The sequence below is a fragment of the Nelumbo lutea genome, chromosome 5, assembly GCF_056320005.1.
Source record: "Nelumbo lutea isolate HS-2025 chromosome 5, American lotus-T2T, whole genome shotgun sequence".
Lineage (NCBI taxonomy): Eukaryota > Viridiplantae > Streptophyta > Magnoliopsida > Proteales > Nelumbonaceae > Nelumbo > Nelumbo lutea.
In genome coordinates, this window is record NC_142688.1 from 43,308,074 (window position 1) to 43,316,209 (window position 8,136).

Below are 8,136 nucleotides of genomic sequence, written 5' to 3' on the forward strand. Positions count from 1 at the left end.
TGATCTATACTTTGCCTTTGAGAGATTACTAACTTGAGCTTTGAAGTTATCTCACTGGGTTCCCTCCGGAGTTCCCTCATCTTTCCCGTTTTAGGCTCCCCGTCGCTCCAGCTCAGATGTGAAATCGTTGACAGCTAAGACCGGCCGGATTGCGCTCTATCACTAGCCGTTAACCAGGGCCGCCCCGCAAGGGGATGAAGGTGTATGATCAAGAGCTGTGTTTCTCCCTTAACCTCCACAGTAACCTGCAAAAGCAAAGAAGCACCTAGATGAGAGTATTTTCAATATCTCTAGGCATTTAAGGATGGAAAAAACCACATTCTCTTAAATTTAGGAAATGACAAGGAAAAACTTTAATGGGGAATGTAAACACAAAATCATAAAACTATCCATTAAGATAAGGAGAACTAAGAAATCATGGTTGTTGTTATACCATTGCTGTAAAAAGTTGGACTGTTGGATTGAAGTTGTCTTCTCAGTAGTTGTATAAATGTAGCCCATAGCCTAGATGCTATAGAAAAAAGAATGAAAAAAAAAATACATGGACTCATGACCCCTCCACTATTGGAACAAGCAGTTGTGTTGAACCCAGACCTGTGTACAAGAGTAACTAGCCAAAGCTGAGGACTTATTAAAGAAGAGGTCCACGTCAGATCAACTAAGAAACAAGTGGCATAACTAATTATAACAATAACTGGGATGTAACCACCAAGAACACAACAAAATGTAACAACCTTGTCCATAAATGCAAACAGAACAAATAGAGGAGGCAAAAATTCTCGAGCATCTCTCTCTCCCCCTCTCCAATTTCTCTTCTCAATTTAGAAGGTGGTTCCTCTTTAGAACCCTACGTTAGGCAGTGCCTAATAGTTTGGTATCAAAGCCTTGATGCCAAACACATGAGCAACATCAATGGAGGCCAGAGTCGATCAGGTCGAAGTGGAGCTCCATTGTGTCTCCGACAACATATGAGAAATAAAGGATACTTGTCTGCTCTAATGAGGAAACTTGAACAGATTAGGGACAATGGGAACGAAGGGGTCGAACAAGTCGACGGAGGAAGCCAAGGAAGAAATTGCTGAAGTAGTTTAGGGTTGGAAAGAAGTTTGAAAATCATCTTCCCTACTTTCTCTGATAGTAACCAAATCCCCTGGATTTACAAGGCAGAGAAGTTCTTCGAGTTCGATGAGACTCTAGGCCAGGATCGAGTCCCTCTAGCCGCAATTCTCTAGGAGATGCGATTCTCTAGTATCAATGGTTTAGGCGAAGGTGCCCAGATTGTTGTAGATGGACTTTATAGAGGCATTGCTTACCGATTTGGGAATTCTGGTTATGAAGACTTCAACGAAAGCTTAGCCAAGAAAATTAGAAGGGAGGTGTCCGTGATTACTAAACCGAGTTTGAGTAGCTAGCTATTCGAGCACATGAATGGCTAGAACATGCATTGATCAAAGCCTTCACCGAAGGATTTAAGGACGACATCAGATTAAAAGTGAGAGTGCTACAACAATCATGGAGGTTGTTATCATGGTCAAGATTCAAGAAGAAAGACTGAGTTGAGTGAAGAAACTCAGTTGAACCTAGATCCAACCTCCAATATCAACAAGCTTTTCAAACTGCGACGACCCAAGAAATGAGGGAGTTGGTCCAGGGAAAGAAGATGGAATTTTGGGTAAGCCCAAGAGTGTAATTCCTAGTCCAATGATCCCATTCAAGAAACTATCATTGGCTGAAATTCAAGTCCGTAGAGAAAAAGGGTCTCTACTACAATTGTGAAGAAAGATTCAGGGCAGGTCACCAATGCAAAACCCTCCAAATTTTCACTCTTCAAAATGACAATGAAGAAGGACCCAAGAGCTGTATACATCAGAATGGTCCAACCAGCATTGGGCCAAAGAATACGAAGCACCTAAGACATCCCTCTAGGCCCTCATCGGGCTCAACTCGATCTCCTCAAACCATGAGGGTTTCAAGAACAATAAAAAGGACGCTACATGTCAAATCTTGATAGACAACAGCAACACCTTGAATTTTATTTGATAACAGGAGTACTGACCAAACAACTGGGCTTACCAGTTCAGCCCACAACAACTTTGAAAGTCCACTTATCAAATTGGACATCCCTTCATTGTGATGGCATCTGTACTGGGATCGAGTTAAGGATCCAAGGACAATAATTTGCCATTGATTTGTACCCCTAAAGCAGTTGAGTCATGAGTGGAGCTGACACTGTTCTTGGCACACAATGGTTGAGGCTGCTAGACTGGTATTATGTGATTGGGCTTGATTATCAATGGAATCCACAATGAACGAAGCCAAGAGCCACCTACAGGGTCTACCAACAAAAGGCCCACACCCAATCAATCTAGCTTCTCTCCTGAAAGAAGCTCAGGATGCAACCCAACCCATTCTTTGGGGACTTAATCACTAAAGCCCATTGTTAGCCATGGCCCGTGATGAAACCGCACAAGAAGAATGGCAAAAGCGACTAAGAACACTCCTTCAACAATATGCCCATGTATTCCAAGAACCTATGGAATTACCTCCATCTGGGGAACACGATCACCACATCCCACTACTACCGAAAGCTGGCCCCATGAATGTAAGACCCTATTGTTACTCTCATTTTTTTTTTTCGAAAAAAAAGGAAATTCAGAAGTAAGTTAAAGAACTATTACATAAGCAATTCATCCAACCAAGCCATAGCCCATTTTCTTCCCCGGTCCTCCTGGTTAAGAAGAAAGATGGGACATGGAATTTTTACATTTGATTATAGGAATTTCAGAAGCAAGAATCTTTTCTACGATGGACTTAAGGGTAGGATATCATCAGAATAGATGACATGCAGATGATATTCCCAAAATGGCATTCCGCACTCATGATGGCCACTGAGTTTCATTTAGGGTCATGCCATTTGAGCTTATAAATGCACTGACAACTTTTTTCAAGACCTCATGAATGATCTATCTATTCCAACTTGCGCTGGTTCATACTTGTTTTCTTTAACGATATCTTAGTCTACAGCCCCACATGGTCCCAACACGTGGTGGACTTAAACATTACTTTGAAGATTCTCTTGCACAACTAGCTATATGCTAAAGAATCTAAATGTGCATTTTTAGCCAATCTCAAGTACACTACCTAGACCAAGTAGTAAAAGGGGGCCAGCATAACAATGGCCTACGCCTACCAATGTAAAAGAACTTCAAGCCTTCATGGGTTTGCTGTGATACTATTGTTGCTTCATTAAAGTCTATGTTCTCATTGCCACACATTGACTACTTTACTAAGAAAGGATGCCTTCAAATGGACCTCAAAAGCCCAACAAGCCTTTGAAAGTCTTAAAGTAGTTTTATCTTCACCACCAACATTTACACTACCTGAATTCAGCAAACCATTTATTGTGGAATGCAATTCATTTGGACTAGGGATTAAAGCCATGTTGATGCAGGAAGGGAAACCCTTGCCTTCTTTAGCAAAGCACTTTCGATACAATAAGGGTCTAACTTCGTTTACATAAGGGAATTGGTAACAATAGTAACGATAGTCTTACATTGGCGTTCCTACCTACTTGGGCGCAAATTCGAACTGACAACCAAAGCCTTAAGTTTTTACGAGGATACTGGATTCTCTTACTAGATCAACAATGTTGGGATTCAAAACTCATGGGTTATGATTATTCAATTGAATACTAGCTAGGAGTTACTAATAAAGTGCGGTTGATGCACTTTCAAGACACCCAGAGTTGCACCAACTACAAGTTTCCTTCTAGCCCATGACCACACTATGGGCCCAAATTAGAGAAGAGACTATCATAACACCAGAGCTACAATAGGCAAAAGATTGATTGAGAAGGCAACCAGATTTTGGATCTATGGCTACCTGACCCAGAGGGAGGACAGAATGATATATGGAGTATGGAGTTGTCACCTAAATTTTTGAGAATTCGGAATTTAGGAAATCCAAGAATTTTCAAGAAAAACATTTTGATTTTCATGGTGACTTGTTGCCCAATGGAATTAGACATTCTTAGGGTCTGGGGACCAAGGTATGGTATGGGAAGGTGTTAGACACCCCACACACACCCGGTTAAACTGGCCTTTACTTTACCAATGTTCCAAGAAAGATTTAACTTTTTTTGGGCTTAAGAGAGAACTAATGAAAACACACAAAAAATAAGAGCAATAATATGGCCAATTAATGAACAACTAGCAAGCAAATAACTACATAAGTAGCTGATAAGATTCTATCAAAATGTATTTGATGATTTTAGCTTTGACCTATGTATTTGATAATTTCAGCTTAGTTACACCTGGATGCAATGTGGATGAATAATCTTTTTTCATGATGCAATATGAACGAGAAATCTCTTTTATATGAAAGGATGACAAAAAGGAAAAGAAAAAAATTAATAAAATCCATTATGCAATGCCAAATACAATGCCAAATGCTGTTATTAATTAACTCATCATGACTTTTTAAAGTATTTTGGTAAATACTGTTATATTCATGTTAATTAACAACATTTTATAGAAATTGAAAACTCTTTAACTAATTTCTATAAAATTGAGAATTATATTTAATAATTGTCAAAAAGTACAAAATTTTAGTTATTGCTATTATTATAGCTAATAACCAAATGTAGATGAGGAATAAAATATTATAATGTTGGAAATTTAAATTATTAATTAATTTATATTATAAAATAAAAGATAAATTAGTGTAATTTTGTTAGTAAACTACTTAACAAAAATAATTACACAAATGTAATAAAATTTTCATAAACTATATTTTCATAAAATAACATTTTGGAAATTAAAAGATATAATATTGTACTTTTGGAAAAATTTTGAAAGTTTATTTAAATTTTATTAAATAATTATTGAAATTATTAGAATGTTTTGGAAAATTTAGGAAAATTTATTACATTTTATATATTTCGGAAAACTATTGAAAAATTATATAATTTATTGAAAATTATTAAAGATATATGAGTATGGGAAAGGGGAAAATGTACTTTGAACCAATAATTACACAAATGATTAAGATAACTTAGTACAATATTGGAAAAGGAAATTATCAATTAGTTTGTCTTAGAAAAATATAAGATAAAGTAGTCTTTAAGTAAACCATTTAAAGAAAATAAATTATTTAATAAAAATTTAAAAATAAATTTGAATAAATTTTTAAAATTATACAAATGTAATAAATTTTACAAAATTTTCATAAAATTACATTTTTGAAAATCAAAGACAACTTAGTGTAGTTTTAGAAATTTACTATGTGGCTGATATCCTTTTGGTCATTTTTGTCATTAAATTGAATTTTGGATTGCCGGGGAGTGGGTGCCTTGCCTTGAACCCACCCAACATTGGGGACGGGGCAGGAAAAATTCGAGGATTCTCCATCCTTGATGAGGAGTGGGTGCCTTGCCTGAACTCGCCCCGACACTGAGGATGAGATGAGGAAATTTAAGGATTCTTCGTCCCTAATAGGGAGTGGGTGCCTTGCCTTGAACCCACCTGACACTGGGGATGGGGCAAGGACAGGGATGGGGTGCCCTGCTTTGAACCCGTCCGTTGTCATTCCTATATAATTGTTAATTATTAGTGAAATTAATAAAAATGTTAGCTTTTGTAATTATTTTAATTTATTTAAAGTCAACCAAATTTTCATTCAAAAATAATGAAAATAATAACAATTATTAAAATTACTACAAATGATTAATTGAATTCAACTTTTTTTTGTATTTTTTCATAATTTTATTTATTTTTATCTTTTTTAATCTTATTACGTAATTATGACATCAAGGGTTGAAACAAAAGGTTGAATGTCCTGCCACCAAACAAAACATCAATTTCATTTTTTGGGTTGATTTTAAATTTTGTATTTCATTTCCATCCTAAAAAGTAATTACTATTTATTACATTTATTTTTCTTTGGTATGATTAATATAATAATATATTAGAGATATGTCCAAATGTTTTTTATAAAATTTTGATTTTTTATAATTTTTATTATTTAATTATGACATTTTAACACATTTGAACACAAAAAGTTGAATTTTTGACTCACTACCAAACAAGAAAACAATTTTATATATCGTTGGGTTAGTTTTAAATTTTGTATTTCATTTCCGTTGTTAATAAAAACAAGTATTATTCATCACAATTATTTTTCTTTAATATGATTAATAAAAAGTATTAGAGTTGTGCCCAAATTTTCTTTTACAATTTTTTGTAATGTTTGTATTTATTTTTATATTTAATTTTTTTTTTGTGTTGAAATATGACATAATGGGTTGATTCATTTGACCTGGATGTTTAAATTTCTCATGGATCATCTAGAGGGAAGAATAGTTATATTCTTGGGACAATTAAAAAAAAACATGGATATCATCAAAAAGTATTGTTTGTGTATGGATGTGATCCACTAGATTTTTTAGATAAATAGTGAGTCACTAGATTGGCCACATGTACAACCTCAAAGTCCATATAAGACCTATGTCCAACCTTGTAATTTCCTTATTTGATAATAGTCCTCTAATCTTTTATAGGATATTTGGAGTGTGGAGCAATAGCAAGAGAGTGCATAAAGGAAAACAAGGGAATTCCAACAAGTTGTTAAGGCTCCTCTGTTGCACAGCAAATCTCAACCAGATGGTGATTTTTTAGCTATCTTAGTTTGTATCTTTTTGTTTATAACTATGATATTTGCATTTATAACTGATACAAAATTTGTACTTTTTGCTCAGTTTGAAATGAATACAAATACAAATATGTAGAGTGCAAAATCTTGTATTTTGTATTATTTTCTATGTATTTGTTCTCTTTTCAAACTAAGCCTTTGTCTCATTTGTATTTACTGGCAATGCAAATTTTGCATCCAAAAACTGAAAATATTTTCACCACCTTACTCCACAAATTCTCTCTCATATAACCCTCTCAAACAAATATTCTTCTTTCTACCTCCATTTTATTTCATATAAGGTGGAGACCACATTATTTTACTTTTCACAAACAAATAAAACAACATCAAAATATGAAACAACAGAAAACCACTCACCAGTGCAAATGAAATTTGTATTGTAGACAAACTGAGAAATAGGAGAATTAATTTTGCCTAGGTCATTTTAGGGGATTTCATTAAATAGACTGACTAAGAAACATATTTGAGAGCCCAGTCCAGGGGCCATCTTACTATCCACATCCTTAACATCCTTATGCTAAGTTTAGGCCCAAATCTGGTCTAATCTGATACTCACCCATTACAGTTTTGTTCACAAAGGACTCACGTTGGGATTAAAGGGTGGAGATAGAGGGAGCTGGTTTGCGGGAATAGAGGTCTAGAATCGGAATTGGAAGGGTTCATTCTGATTTCAACTGTTTGGTTGAATAGAATCGGAATCTCATTCTTATTCTCATTTCTGGTGGAATGGCATTCTCTCATCTAGGTAAATCGCTATTTCCTTTCTCTTTATTGAGAAATAAATCCCATTCCTATTGATTCCAATTTTCATTCTTGTTCTTGTCTGAATCAAACGACTATGAAAATAGACCATTCCGATTCCAATTCTAACTGTGAACCAAATAAACCCTACGAGTTGTAAATGACTGCTAGTTAGAATGTTAGTTATATTAAAAATTTAGATATCAGGTGCAATTGAACATATACGTCCAATCTAAAGTAGTACTCTATCTATTTAATTGATTATTTGGATTGGTAAAAAATCTTCACTTGGCATAAACAGATGAGGCAAGGCAGTCTAGCAAGCTTTGCTTACCAACAATGAGATAAATGATTAAAATGACCTGAAAATCTTCTAAAGGGCATTATAATTGGCGCCTGATAATAGTCCCATGGTTTTTAATTTATCAACAGAAACAATTTTTTCTTTGGAAAACTCATTTCAAGCAAAGGGAGGATAAAAGAGATTTGCATGCATGGATCGTTTCTAGGTCAATGGTTAATTGGTTTAACGGGCTTTTACTTTTTTTTTGATAGATCCAATCGGTGCTACACAAGCCGGGGGTAATACGTCCCGCATTCCCACACCCAGTCTAATTGAAATCATGGCTCAAAGTAATACAACTTTAAGAATTTGCATTTTTTACATTTTCACTTTCATGCATTTAT